This window comes from Melanotaenia boesemani, chromosome 7 (genome assembly GCF_017639745.1).
Source record: "Melanotaenia boesemani isolate fMelBoe1 chromosome 7, fMelBoe1.pri, whole genome shotgun sequence".
Lineage (NCBI taxonomy): Eukaryota > Metazoa > Chordata > Actinopteri > Atheriniformes > Melanotaeniidae > Melanotaenia > Melanotaenia boesemani.
Window position 1 is genome coordinate 4796209 of NC_055688.1, and position 14544 is coordinate 4810752.

Here is a 14544-nt window from a genome sequence, read left to right on the forward strand (position 1 = left end):
GGAAGTCATGGTTTTTACTGGAAGACCCACTCCTCTGACGTTTTGGACACAACCAGGTCCAAACTGGGTCAGACAGCAGAAAACAAGTTGATGATGATATTCAGTGAAAACTGTTGCTCCACGGTGCAGGGTGAGACCGTGGCGCCATGGCAAACTTTGATAAGACGCCATGACATCATAAATCAGTATAAATCCCTTAATTCTCATCCAATCCCCATCAGCCTGGTACGGATTAATCAGGGTCTGGCCCTAAACAGATCCATATGACCAATTCCGGTCTAGCCTTAAGCTCCGCCCACTTTCAGCAGGAAATGCTTTTTGTTAGATGTCAGGGTCCATCTCCTCAGGAATGAAACTTACATACTTGAACGTGCTTCACAACAGGTCAAACCCTTTCATGATACCACAATAAAAAAGTCAAGTTCCTTCGCCAAACGTAACCTTTGTGAATTGTGGTCCGACGCAATGACACAGGAAGTACTTGTAACTGACCCATTGTACTGTTGATCTACACCAAACTTGGCAGGAAGGAGTGCGGTCCAGCCAGGAACTCAGCCAAATTGGCATATGCTGGAAAAATTGCAATATGGCTCTATAGCGCTCCCTAAAAATATTTAATTCATCACAACTGCCCACTACATTGACCAATATGGCTGAAATCCGGCATATTGGAAGGATGTACAAAAAAGCCTCTTGCACCTATATGATAACATCAGCCATTTTTTAAAAAGTGTCATACTTGGGGTCACTTTTGCATGTTTCTTTGCCTTGCATTTAAACTATCTCCTCCCGGAGATTTGATCGTGGTGGCCTCAAAATTGGTCTGAACACTCCAGAGGCATGTGTGATGAAGAGTTATCAAAAACTTTCTAATAGGAGGTGGCGTTCAGCGGCCGTGCCTCATCAAGTTTTCATGTTTCGCCATCAAGCACAGAATCCATTATTTCTGACATTCATCGATCTGCACCAAGCTGCACATGTTTCACTTCAGTTACATACCAACCACATCTACATGTCCAGATGTTGTTATCTGGGCATTGCTCAACGCTGCATGGCGAGACCGTGGCACCATGACAAACTTGAGTGACATAGATTAAATGTGGCATATTGATATAACATGCTAGGACATATACAAAAGACGCTACTTGTCCAGATGTTGTCAACGTCATAGCCCCGCCCCTAGGAACAGGAAGTCCCACCATATTAACCCTTTAATACCTGTAAAACCAATTCAAACTAATTAATGTAATCCTTCATGAACTCATGGTTGAAAAACCTTCTTGCAGCATTATGATCAAAATTGCTTCCTGTGATGGTTATATCATTCGCCATGAAGCAGGAAGTGGCTCTAACCCTGCTGTTAGTTGACCAATGGAGGTGATATTTTCCTGTTTTCATTAGAGTTCCAACCTAAACATGGTTCTACATGAAAAAATGACTATAGCGCCACCCAGTGGCCACGTGGAATTTTCCTCTTGATAAAATCATGCTCCGGTTTGTAAGAATTCAACAGTTGGTAAGAAACAAGGTCATGAACGCTTTAGATGTCATCACAGGTCAGACTGAGGTTCAAGTTGATCCTCTCATAAGGAAAATCACCCCTTAATGCAGACAACTTCTGGAAGAATGGGCATACGGCTGTGGTGAGAGTGGCTGTGCTGCAGGAGGGAGGTTGCCGGCTGATGGGGCGGTGCAATAGGCCGGAGCAGGGCCTTCATCGCTGCTTGCAGCTTTAATTATTATTATTATTATTGTTGTTGTTGTTGTTGTTGTTACAATCATTCCTTTATAGGACACTTTACATTGGTTTTGTATTACTCTAGCGCTTTTGTTTCCTGCATGTTGTGTTTCCGACCCCTTTTATCTCCTAGACCAGGATGGGCTCCTAACAATCATACATGGTAACAATATTACCAACTTTTTTCTTCCCACTTTATTTTGGTTTGTTATTTTTTTTCCTGGGTTATCAATCATTATTATCAGCCTTCTATCAGCTGTGTTATTATTATCCATATTACTTATCATGATTTTTTTTATTGTTATTGTAACCCAACAGGTTATTTATTTTGATTTATTTGCATTTTATTATCGGTGATGGGCCTGTTATTAATAATAATCAAACAGTTTTCATCTGTGGCAGTGCACAAACCCACTCGCACCAAGCAGTTTTCGACTGTTTTCACCATTCTTTGTTATCTAACTTTATTTTGTAATGCTTGTCTTGCACATTAAAGATTTTTAAAATAAAAAAAGGAACACATACCTGACCTTGCTGGAGCTTTCCCTGAAGTTTACGTTCCGGAAATGTCCTGTAGCTAAGTTGTGCATGGTGAGAAACATAAAGTCACGTGGTGAGGACTCTGGGTGACGTTTGTAGGACATAATGTTGCTTTGCAGCATTTATTTTATTAATTCATATTTAATAAATACGGGCTATATGTGGACTTATCCAGAACATAGCAGCATTAAAAATGCATACTGACCAGCCTGCACGCCCCCCAGGACGAGCAGAGGGTGAAACTATTTATAAGAAGCTTCTTGGAGGTCGGGACTGTGTGGATCCATAGAGGTTAACTCTATCCTCCCAGCAGCACCAGCAGCAGCATCCTGGTCTCGTGCAGGTTTCCTCTTCCCGCCGCATCCTTCCGCACTGCTAAAAGGACACGCAGACCGGGCTGCGGCGGCTATGGAGAGACATTCCTGCAGCGGCATTACCGGAGAGCACCGGGCCGTGTTCCTGACGGACTGAAGGTCAGTGTCCAGCTCTAACTGCATCGTTGTGTGTTTAACCTTTAGAGCAGCGACGGTCTGCCTGTCTGCACGAGGCTGGTGGGGATTTTTGGGTGTTACCGCGTGCAGATGTAGAGAAACGTGATGATTATTCAGCCAGAGAACCCCTGAAGGATTTCTGTCCTAGCGTTCACTGAAAGTCATTTATTTCTCTGTTAACTTGAGGCTGATTCACTTCACGCGCACCTCAGGGAGCTGAACGCTGCCAGTCGTCCTCGGTCATTGACGTATTACAAGTCTAATTAAAACGTGATAAACGAGCTCAGTAGATGTTTTATTCATATTTTTGTTTCCGTTTGAGGTCTGGTTTTTGTGACTCCAGCGTACTCCTCATCTGGAGCAGATCTGTGCTCAGCTGCTCAGTTTAAGAACCATTATGTGTTTTTTAAACATTTTGCTGTCCTGGACTGTCCGGCTTTGAGGAAAAACTGCAGTCACAGAGTTCACAGCCTTCCCACAGGAAGTTACTCAAATATTTCTCAGATTGTCCATCTGTTACCAGAGAGCCGGATAAGTTACTGCGGGATGTACAGAGAGGTTTTTCCAACATGAATGAGTCTGAGAATCTGAGTGATACCTGACCTGACAGGATGACTGACAGCAGAAAGGTCAGACTGGTTTGACCTGACAGAAAGCTTCATCTTTCCATCCATACGTGTCTTGTGTATGTCACAATTACTCGATTTTACAATTAATCCCAGTATCAAATGGCGTGACTAACAGTGTTGGGAAAGTTCAGCTCACACATTTTAAGATGAACTAGTTCATAGTTCTTTTTACCCAGTATGTTGCTGTGAGCTATTACCCTCAGAATACTGGTGTTTTGCTGTTGCCACCCATTCAGTCCACGCTCGTAGCCAGCTGCAGCTTTCACCCCTACAGTATAAAAACGAGGAAAAACTTGCTTCAATGGTCTTTTTTTTTTGAGGAATTATTAAACTATCTGAGGTAGAACACAACGGATATACCTAAAACAGCAAAATATTTTAACATTATTTATCTTTTCATTGAGTCACTTTCAATTTTTTGTGAAACAATTTTTTTCTGACTTGTTTATCCAAAGAAAGCTTCTAGAACTTGGGTCATAAAAGTGCAACTTTCAGCCCAAATGTACAGTATAAGTAAAAAACAAAACAAAGAAAGACGTGCCGACCATATGTCTGCATTTGTCAAGTTTCTGAAAGCTGAGGGCTCCTCTTTCCTCAAAGGCTGCAGGTCTCCGACAACATCCTGCAGAGAGTTTTTCCAGCTGCGGCTGGAGATGAAGCCAATGGAGCTGCTGCTACTGGACGCCGTTATTTAGTTTTGGCTGGTAGAGGATCTGGTTTCACACGCCGTTGCAAAGTCTTTAATTGTTTTTAGTGACATTTAGTTCACGTACCGAGGAAGGCTTGCCGGGTACTTTATTTTAATCTGCCATTTCAGGTTTGCTGTTGACGTTGTTGATGTCCGGAGTTGCTTCTTGACACCCGGCTGGCAAAGTTTACAGAAAAAGGCAAGATTTCTCCCTCCTGGATCATCACTGACCTTTTCAAAAGTAATTATTTTAAGTGATCACATGAAGATGCTGTAGTGATCATTAGCAGAGGTGCTGCTGATGCCTTCATTGGACTTTGCCTCCATGTTTCACAATTTGATGACGCATGCGTGGTGCGGCTGGTGTTGCCAGATTTGGTGTTTTTCACCAATATATTAAGGCCTGTTTACAATGTGTTTTAGCTGGGATTTTGCCTGTAAGGCTCCATGGAAATCTGGCAGAGAACGCTGTTCACAAACGCCACAATGAGCTCAGAACGTTCATTTCATGTTCACACAGAATATGAACCAGTTCACGAACCATCGCTCAATGAGGTTGTTACGGAACAATGCTGATGATTAATATCCTGACTTTCCATGTGGGATCATGTCTGAACCATCAGGAAGGAAATCAAAGTTAAGCCTGGTACACATAAGGATTTTTTAAATTTAAAGAAATTTTTTATCTGTTCAAGAACTCACAGATGAATTTAAAAATGCAGGCATGTAACAGTGTTGATGGTACTGTGTGTGGTGGCTTCGATAATCTCATGACAGAACAACACACACATAACGATGCTGTCCTGCAACCGATCTAGAATCTAGTCCTCTGAGCCGGAAATCACTCATGAACAAACGTGATCTAACAAAAACGAAGAACCATGGCAACAACCAGAAAACACAACACCCAGCATGGAAGAGGACATACATGACGAGGGAATGATGGTGGTTGTGACTATTATTAACAGAAAAATCCAGAACTGAAAAAGACAGACTGGAGAAAGCGTGAACACGGACTCGACATCCTTCCTTGTTCCCCAGTCAGCTCGCTCTCTGATTGGCTACATTCCGTTCCACATCACCATCCACAGTCTCAACTCAGGAGTCGTCTGCTTTCCTCACATATGTCAAGACTTTTGGACGTAAATATTGAACATGTTTAATACTTGCGATTGTCGGCAACAACCCATTTCAGAGCCGATTTTCAGGGCAAGTTTGCTCTTAACACACCTCAGACCACAGGATAACTTTATAGGAAAATCTTATAAGACTTAATATAATCTGGCGCTTGCCATCCTTGGTCGGGAAAGGTAAAATCTTTATTTGTGTGCCCAGCTTTAAAGAACATGCGTGTGTTACCGCTTTGTTTTCCTTTGGTGCATACGGCCAAGGAAGAGTCATGCCCTCCAAACTAACAGATTAAATCATCCTGGTGGGATTTCTTTAATCTAGAAAAAACAAGTATGGTGTCATTATGCAGGATGACTCACTTTTTTTTTTTTAACATTTTTCCCCCAAATTTTTACAATTTCTTTAATTTTCGAATTTTCTAACTAAAGTTGTAAATAAATGTTGAAAAGCATTTTTAAAATGTAGTTTCCAGAAAAGCCTCCTAACTCCAGGTAGAGGTCCTCCAGCCTTTCCATCTGTTTTCTCAGAGAGAGAAACATGATTAATATGTTGAATTTAGCAGCAGCAGAGGATTTAGTTGGAGTTTGCTTTATTTTGTTGTTGTATTAGTTTATGCCGGCATCAAAAGATATAAATAAAAGTTTCAAATTTTATCTTTAGTCTTTAAGTGTTCATGTTATGTTATACATTTATAGTGTTGGGAAATTAATTAATGTAGAATAATAGCTCTAATTTCTCTGATATAATCGTACCAAGACGATTTAGACTGATGACAGTGTGGTGATTGTTGGATTCTGGTTCTCTAAGCTGCTGAAGGACATAAATCTGGACATCTGAAGGACGTCTGGTTTGATGACTTTCCATTTCTGCAGAAAATGTAGATGCTAGCAATAAGTGTAGCTCATGAATCCTGCCTGTGAATAGAATTTTGTATATTTATACACACACACACACACACACACACACACACACACACACACACACACACACATATATATATATATATATATATATATATATATATATATATATATATATATATATATATATATATAAATATGTACACTATATATAATCTTTGATCTTTTGATCTGTAATCCAGGTGAGGCTTCATGTGTCTGTTTGAATGTAAAACATTTCCAAGGCAGGTGGAGAACTTCTGCTTGAATTACACACAATGTAAATTACACACATATGTAAATTTAAAATAACTTCTTGACCTGGAAAAGTAACTCTGATCATAATGTGAAATGCTGGATTTTTCACTTCCATGTAGCTGGAATTAAATGTTTAGTGGTGTCATAGATCCATTGTGATCTAGAAGTAGTAAAGCATGTATAAATGAACAGATACGTAAACATGTATTTATCTAACGTGTAACATTACATAATTACATGTGTAAGTGATGAGCCACCAGTCCTCTCTGAGCTGCCACCTTTAAGCGGTATAGGACATTGCGCGTCCTGAGGATCCTAGGAGCTGTGTTGTCAGGGCTTTATACCCCTGGTAGGGTCACCCAGTGGATCCAGGTTTCACTTGCCTGGACATGGGTCACCCGGACCAACCTCTGGAGCCAGGCCTGGAGGTGGGGCACAGAAGTGAGCACCTGGTGGCCGGGCCTTTGCCCATGGGGCCCAGTTGGGCTCAGCCCAAAAGGGTAACATGGCTAGCAGCAGCTAGCTTCAGGTTTAGCGCCCTTCACTTTCTTAGCAGCTAGCAGCAGCTAGCTTCAGGCTTAGCTCCTTCACTTTACCCAGCATCTAGCAGCAGCTAGCTTTAGGTTTAGCTCCCTTCACTTTACCCAGCAGCTAGCAACAGCAAGCTTCAGGTTTAGCTCCCTTCACTTTCTTAGCAGCTAGCTTCAGGCTTAGCTCCTTCACTTTACCCAGCATCTAGCAGCAGCTAGCTTTAGGTTTAGCTCCCTTCACTTTACCCAGCAGCTAGCAACAGCAAGCTTCAGGTTTAGCTTCCTTGACTTTACTCAGCAGCTAGCAGCACCTAGCTTCAGGATTAGCTCCTTCACTTTACCAGCAGCTAGCAGCAGCTAGCTTTAGGTTTAGCTCTCTTCACTTTACCCAGCAGCTAACAACAGCTAGCTTCAGGTTTAGCTCCTTCACCTTCTCAGCAGCTATCAGCAGTTAGCTTCAGGGTTAGCTCCTTCACTTTACCAGCAGCTAGCAGCAGCTAGCTTTAGGTTTAGCTCTCTTCACTTTACCCAGCAGCTAGCAGCAGTTAGCTTCAGGGTTAGCTCCTTCACTTTACCAGCAGCTAGCAGCAGCTAGCTTTAGGTTTAGCTCTCTTCACTTTACCCAGCAGCTAGCAGCAGTTAGCTTCAGGGTTAGCTCCTTCACTTTACCAGCAGCTAGCAGCAGCTAGCTTTAGGTTTAGCTCTCTTCACTTTACCCAGCAGCTAGCATCAGCTAACTTCAGGTTTAGCTCCCTTCACACTTGCCCAGTAGTGTGAAAGAGACTCAGGACTCTACTGGAAGTAGCAGAGTTGTGTGGTGTTTATTGTAGGGATGGACCGATATGAAAAATTTGGCCGATATCGATATCCAATATTAATATTGTTGTTATGACTGATAACCGATATTTACCAATGTCAGTAATAAACTGGTTACCTCCTGCCTTGACTGCCTGCATTTGGGTCCTCACCTCCGCTGCACACGTGACAAATTGTCAAGAACTCGCAGTTTTTACATTCAGCTTCAAACCAGAGGTTTTAGAGAAGAATGAAATGTCAGTAGGAATCTGTGTTGAGTTATAATTTATAAGGTTCCCATCATTTCTTCTAATAAAGTCCAGGAGCTGTCGGCCCGTTACAAAACTAAAACCCCTGAGACCTCTGCATTCAAAGATATTATAAATATGTGCGTACCATTTACAAAGAACAAAATAAAACTAAAAGAATAAAAATAAGAACAATATAGAACAAGAATAAGTTTAGAGTTTACCCATCCAGATAACAGCTAAAACCGGCCCTCATTTACATAAAAGTTCAAGGGTTCAGTTCAGAGTGTTTTCATCCAAGTCTCTTCAGTTGTCCGTTGTGATGCATTGCTGTAGCCATATCTGCTCTATAGGCGGCTTTTTCTCCTGCATTCCTGGCTTGTAACATCTTCGGCCAGATCTTCTCCCTCTCCAAGCCAACCTCCTTCGGCAGGTCCTCAGCAAAGCTAATTTCTCGGTCTCACAGATTGGGAAACTCTTAGACTTTTTCCAGATGCTGTGAGAACTGGGTGCCGGTTGTTCAAACGTAATCCTAGCGGAGTTCGGTTATCAGATAGGGTCAAATTTTGAAAATGTGTTGTAAAAAAAAAAAAAAAATCTGGATTCCGAAATCCACTTGGATCACGTAATCCAATCCTGGTTGTTATCCGGATAAAACCCTCAGTTTGGGTTGTTCAAAACTTTTGAGTAGAATCTGGATAACTTTGATCCAAAAAAAAAAAAACAGGATTATCCTGATCCCAACAGAGGGCAGGATTACAAGGCGGATTTCAGAAAGAAACTGTGGTTCAACCTAACAGCTGATCAAATAATAGAACTCTTTATTCTGTAAATATGCTTATATTTGTATTTTACACACAGTACTTCCACACGGAGCGTCATTAACATGACACAGAGAGGGAGATTCCGCCTGGTTGTAATGTTATGTAGGACAGTACATGCACGTATTACATTACATGCTCCCGGTGGTTCCGCTCTCAAAGCATGAAAACCGTCTCTTCTACCTGCTGTTCTTCACATGGCCGGCAGCGAACACTGATCTACATGCTGGAAATCCAGATTAAGTGATCCTGAAAAACAGGATTTTGGATCAGGGTGATCCAATCCTAATTTGCTTTGAGCAACCGGGAAAAAGTAAGCTGGATTACGTGATCCGCTGTCGTGAAAAAATGGATTTCAAAATCCTGATAGCTTTTATCCAGATTAAATTTTTTTAACAACCGGCCCTGGATGATGACCTGTAGATCTTCCTTCCTTCCCACTCAATGCACAGTGTCCACAAAGTTTTCCATGCCATCCACCCATTCTGAAGGAGTTTAATCATGTCCTCTCTAACGTCTTCACCCATACTTTATTTCATTTCTCAGGTTCCATCTTCTTGAACACTGGTCTCACTTTTAACCATTTTCTCGTCAGCTTCTTTCCGAAGGAAATCCGACTTACTTCTTTCTCCGAACCTTTAATTCTTCCTTTGCAATCTTGTACTTCTGCAGCGTTGAATTCAAGGGATTTTGCGGGTTGGCGATCATCACTGTATTCTCAACGTATTGGTCAGGTCTGCCATCGTGTTCATCAAACCTCATCTGGAAAGCTTGAATAGCTGCCAGTATGTTGCATGCTCGCCTTTAGATGGAGTCGAGAGGAGCAACTAACTGGCTTCATTGAGGCTTCTTTTCTCTCTGGCACCGCTTTCATGTTGGATAAGCAGTAGTCATGATCAACTGCAGTCGAAGACTTCTCATCTTTTTTTCTTTTCACTGGGCTTTTTTTTACTTTTATCTTTCTTCTGCTGTTCTTTGAACTTGGTTTTGAAATGTCCAAAGTTTAAACTAAGAGTTATAAGAACCTTACACCAGAGCAATATTGTAAAGCGGCTGCTCAGCTCACCATCTTGCTTGAAGTCTTTATTGCTAAAGATTGTAGTAAAACATTCCCAACTAAACAGGAAGTTTCTCACAGCCAACTTCCTCTGCTCTGACACCCCCCCCACACACACACCACCACCACCCCACACACACACACCACCACCACCCCACCCACACACACCACCACCACCCCACCCACCCACCTTGTGTCTGCACACTTTGCAGAGAGGTGTCATTGTTGAGGTCATAATGATGCTGAGTCATCCTACTGCCTCCGTCAACTTTGTCTCTTTAAGCTGGAAGGGAGGCAGATGCTGTGAGTGTTGGCATGCCTCCCCCCAACATGACATCCACAGTATCTGTTTCCTCCTGTGTCTGTATCCTAAAGCCCTCCATATCCACCATATGCACATCAGACATTTCTAGTAATCTCCACATCAGTCGCAGCTCTGGAACTGGAAAGTAGTCCATCTGTGCTTGTTCTGACTGGACAGTGCTGTGCCCTGGCTAAATGACAGGATACTGTGTGTTTCAAGAGCAACATGAGGTGTTTGTGCTGATGTGAATATCACTAAAATGAACTAGAACATTTCTGAAAAAAACCTATGGCTGATAATGCAGGTACAGATGCTGACATATACAAATCCAGGCTTTCCTCCAGAATTTCTTTAACTACTGGGGAGGGCTTTGCTATTATTATGCTAACTTAACGCTGTTTTTTATTTTTTTACTTTATTTTTTTTTTTTTTTTGCACATTAACAGTTTTTTTTTTTTTTCTTTTTCCCAAACTTTTTGCTACTGGCTCTGAACCCAGAGAAACCACATACAGAGGCTGCAGTTCAGGCCTCTTCCTCCATGTCTGGTCCTGACTTTTTTTGTTTTTTTTAACTTGATACGTTTTATCCTGGTGGATATAAGTTTTGAGAAAAGACAGCAAAGGTGAAACATTTAATGACTTTTACAAACATGAAGCATAAATTGGGCCTTCTTTTGCCTCTGGTTTGGTGAATCTTGGTCATAGTGAGATGAAACTTAGAGCCGCAAATGTTACGAGACCTTTTGAAAGAACACAACTTATAATTTTTTTTATAAATATCTACAAGAGGAAATATTTAGTCATTTTTGAAGAACCACATTTTTATCTGTATTTTTAGGTTTTAAAATAAAGAAAAACAAAAGTTGGAAAAAGAGGATAGACAGCCTTCCTTCTGTAGATATTTGTGGAAAAGGTTGAAGACCCCTGATTTAGTGTTTGTAAACCAAAATTTACTCAATTTTCTTCATATAGCAGTAGGAATGCTTTTAAAAGGATATTTTGCGCATAACAATTAATCGCAATAAAAAATTTTAATCGTTGCCGAGCACTAGTATATATGAAAAAGTATGAAAATGTTTAAATCACATTTGGCATTTAAAGACGCGGCGGTGTGCACATCTCCGCCCTGCGACAGACGAAGTTTCACATTACAATGAAATAAGCCGGTCAATTGTTCATTGTACATTAAGACACAATAATAAAAATAAAAAACACTAATTAAAGTTTAATTTATATTAACAGGATTTATCACCAGATGACCCCAACAGAACAGAGGGGCAACAAAGCAAAAAAAAAAAATACTCTATTTTAACTTCTTTTAACTCATGAGCTGTCCCATACACTGTGCATTTATCAAAATGATAGTCTCTAACCAGTCCTAACCCTTTACAATCACATGACAATATTTAAAGCAACATTTTTTAATTTAAATGGATTTTGAGGGACAACTGCATAAAAAATAGACACAGACATTAATACTGTAAGCTCAGGTTCTAATAATGTTTGGAAAAATGCATTTAATTTAAATTCAAAACAGTAGAAAAAGAAATTAAAAACTATCCCTGGCCCAAATGAACAGACCTAAAATTTTAAGTCCTCTAACCAGCAGCTCCAGCTGTTCTCTGATTAAGAGTTAACAACATGTTACAGAACTTTAACTTTCTACATGTTTTCCTTCACACGCTTCAGTAATAGGCATTAATATGTGCCGGGACGGGATCAGCCAGCAGCAGCTTCCAGTCTGGTCCAGGAGCAGAGGGGAACGTCTTCGGATCTGGATCTGAAAGCTTGGAGCTGGGACTGCTGCTGCTGCGAGGCTGTTGAGCGCTTTTGATCACCCCGGACCCACACCGAAGGAAGCAGAGGAAGGCCCCAGCCAGAACCCCAGCGGGCTAAGATCGGCGATGTTCACACACAGGTCCATTCACATGTGTGCATTATTCGCACACAAGATGTATGAATAATGCACACATCAAAAATGCTGAGGGCAATTCAAGTTCAAGATGACCGACGCCAGTTTTTATAATGAAAATCCACCAGTCTCAGAAAAAAAAAAAACAAAAACAAAAAAAACTTAAAACTAGCAGCAAAGCTCTTTTTGCACTTAAATGTCTTTGTGTCTTTCTCAATTGTCTCAGTCAGAGAGCTTGATTACTAGAAAATTAACAATAGTTATAGAGAGTTTATGTTTACTTTCAATATTTGCAAAGCCAGCAGGTAATTTTACTGGTTTAATTCAAAATGTGTCTGTGCTTTGTGTTAATCGTACATCCAACATAATGTAGTAGAGGAGAATGTGCGTCCCACTGGCTGAAGCTTTTCAACATTTTGGATCATGGAAAAATGTAGTTGAATGTAGTTGAAAAATGTAGTGGGGGGGGGGGGGGGGAGTAATAAAGTTCAGGCTTGGGATTAGTTTTTGCTTTGAACCCTGCAAATGGAAGCAGGATCCATTGATGGGCCAGAGTGGACCAAAAGTCCTCCACAGCCAGGTGAGAGAGAATGAAAAGCATTACTCCTACTTACTTAAGGAGCTTCTAGAAACTGCTGGGTCATCACACTGTGAATTCTAGTTTCTGATCAATAAATAATGACACAATGTGATCTCTCATGATGACAATGTGAGGTGGAGATTCTGAATTCTAACACCTGATGAGGAAAAGATTTGTTTTTTAAATGCCCTGATAAGTAAAACCTCAGAAATAAAAGAGGATGGAGTTTCTCTCTCACATGTCTGTGATAAATTGGCTTAATCTTTGGTGAGTAAGGTTACGAAAATATGTGTTTGAGCAGGTGACGGTTTAACTGTCACGAAAACAACCACTCAATAATGAGTTGGATCAGGATTTACAGATCTCTACCTCCTGGAATTTTTCCTTTGCATCGACTCTGTGCCAAAGCAGCTCTGTTTAATCCATTTGTTGTCCCTTCTTGGATAAGTTCCATTTTAATGAACTTTCACATATGCACTCATGTACGTCTGCCATGTGAGAAAGATATCCTAAAAATCAAGACAGCAATGAGATAAATTGGACAAACACAACAGTTAGCCGGGGTCAGTTCTTCTTCCCATGTTCCCTCTTCCTCCCCAGGGTATTTAGTCCAAACAAAAAATGTTAAGCAGCCTTATATGAGAGGAACTGGGACAGTAGCTAAAGCTGAAGTTTAGGTAAAGAAAAAGAATTTGAGTCCCTGTGGTAGAAACAACACAGATTAAAGCACAGAGCACAAATCCAAGATGGAGTACACAAAATGTAAGACACAGATTTAAAGCTGCAAAACACACATATGGAACACGTGTGGTACATATGTGGAACACGTGTTGTACATATATGGAACACGTGTGGGACATATGTGGAACACGTGTGGTACATATGTGGAATACATGTTGTACATATGTGGAACACGTGTGGGACATATGTGGAATACATGTTGTACATATGTGGAACATGTGTTGTACATATGTGGAATACATGTTGTACATATGTGGAACACGTGTTGTACATATGTGGAACACGTGTGGGACATATGTGGAACACGTGTTGTACATATGTGGAACACGTGTTGAACATATGTGGAACAAATGTGGGACATATGTGAAATACATGTTGTAAATATGTGGAACACGTGTGGTACATATGGGAAACACATGGTACATATGCGGAATACATGTGGTACATAGCTGGAACACGTGTGGGACATATGTGGAACACGTGTGGGACATATGTGGAATACATGTTGTACATATGTGGAACACGTGTTGTACATATGTGGAACACATGTGATACATATGTGGAACACGTGTTGTACATATGTGGAACATGTGTGATACATATGTGAAACACGTGTTGTATATATGTGGAACACGTGTGGTACATATATGGAACACGTGTGGGACATATGCGGAATACATGTGGTACATCAAATCAATTTATATAGCACGTTCACATACCAAGAGGTACCTGAAGTACTGCACAGGTAAATTAACAATGCATAAAAAACTTTAAAACAATAATAAACAATAAAACAATAAAAGGGAAAAGATAGCAACAAGCCTGGCCTAATGATCCTGCTCTCTGGAATTAAAAGCCAATGTAAAAATATGAGTTTTTAAAAGAGATTTAAAATCATTCAAGGTTCTGGCAGACCTCACAGAAAGAGGGAGGCCATTCCAGAGTTTAGGGGCTACCGAGGAAAAAGCTCTATCTCCCTGAGTCATGAGTCAAGTCCTAGGGACTACTAACCTCAAAGGGTCTTCTGACCTCAGAGCTCTACATGGACAGTGATGGTGCAGAAACTCAGACAGATAGGGAGGAGCCAGACCATTTAAACATTTAAAAGTCAAAAGTAAAATTTTAAAAGAAATTTTAAAAGAGACAGGCAGCCAGAGAAGGGAGTGCAGAACTGGAATAATG

The 14544-nt window shown here is 40.8% G+C and overlaps 1 protein-coding gene across 1 annotated transcript in view; it reads left to right on the forward strand.

The window, feature by feature from the left end:
• Nucleotides 1-2437: 2437 nt before the first annotated feature.
• The window catches only part of rell2 (RELT like 2), a 36620-nt gene continuing 24513 nt past the window's right edge, over nucleotides 2438-14544 (forward strand). The window contains exon 1 of the mRNA XM_041991267.1: nucleotides 2438-2751. The gene's annotated coding sequence lies outside the window, so the exon portion shown is untranslated. The remainder of the gene's footprint in view (nucleotides 2752-14544) is intronic.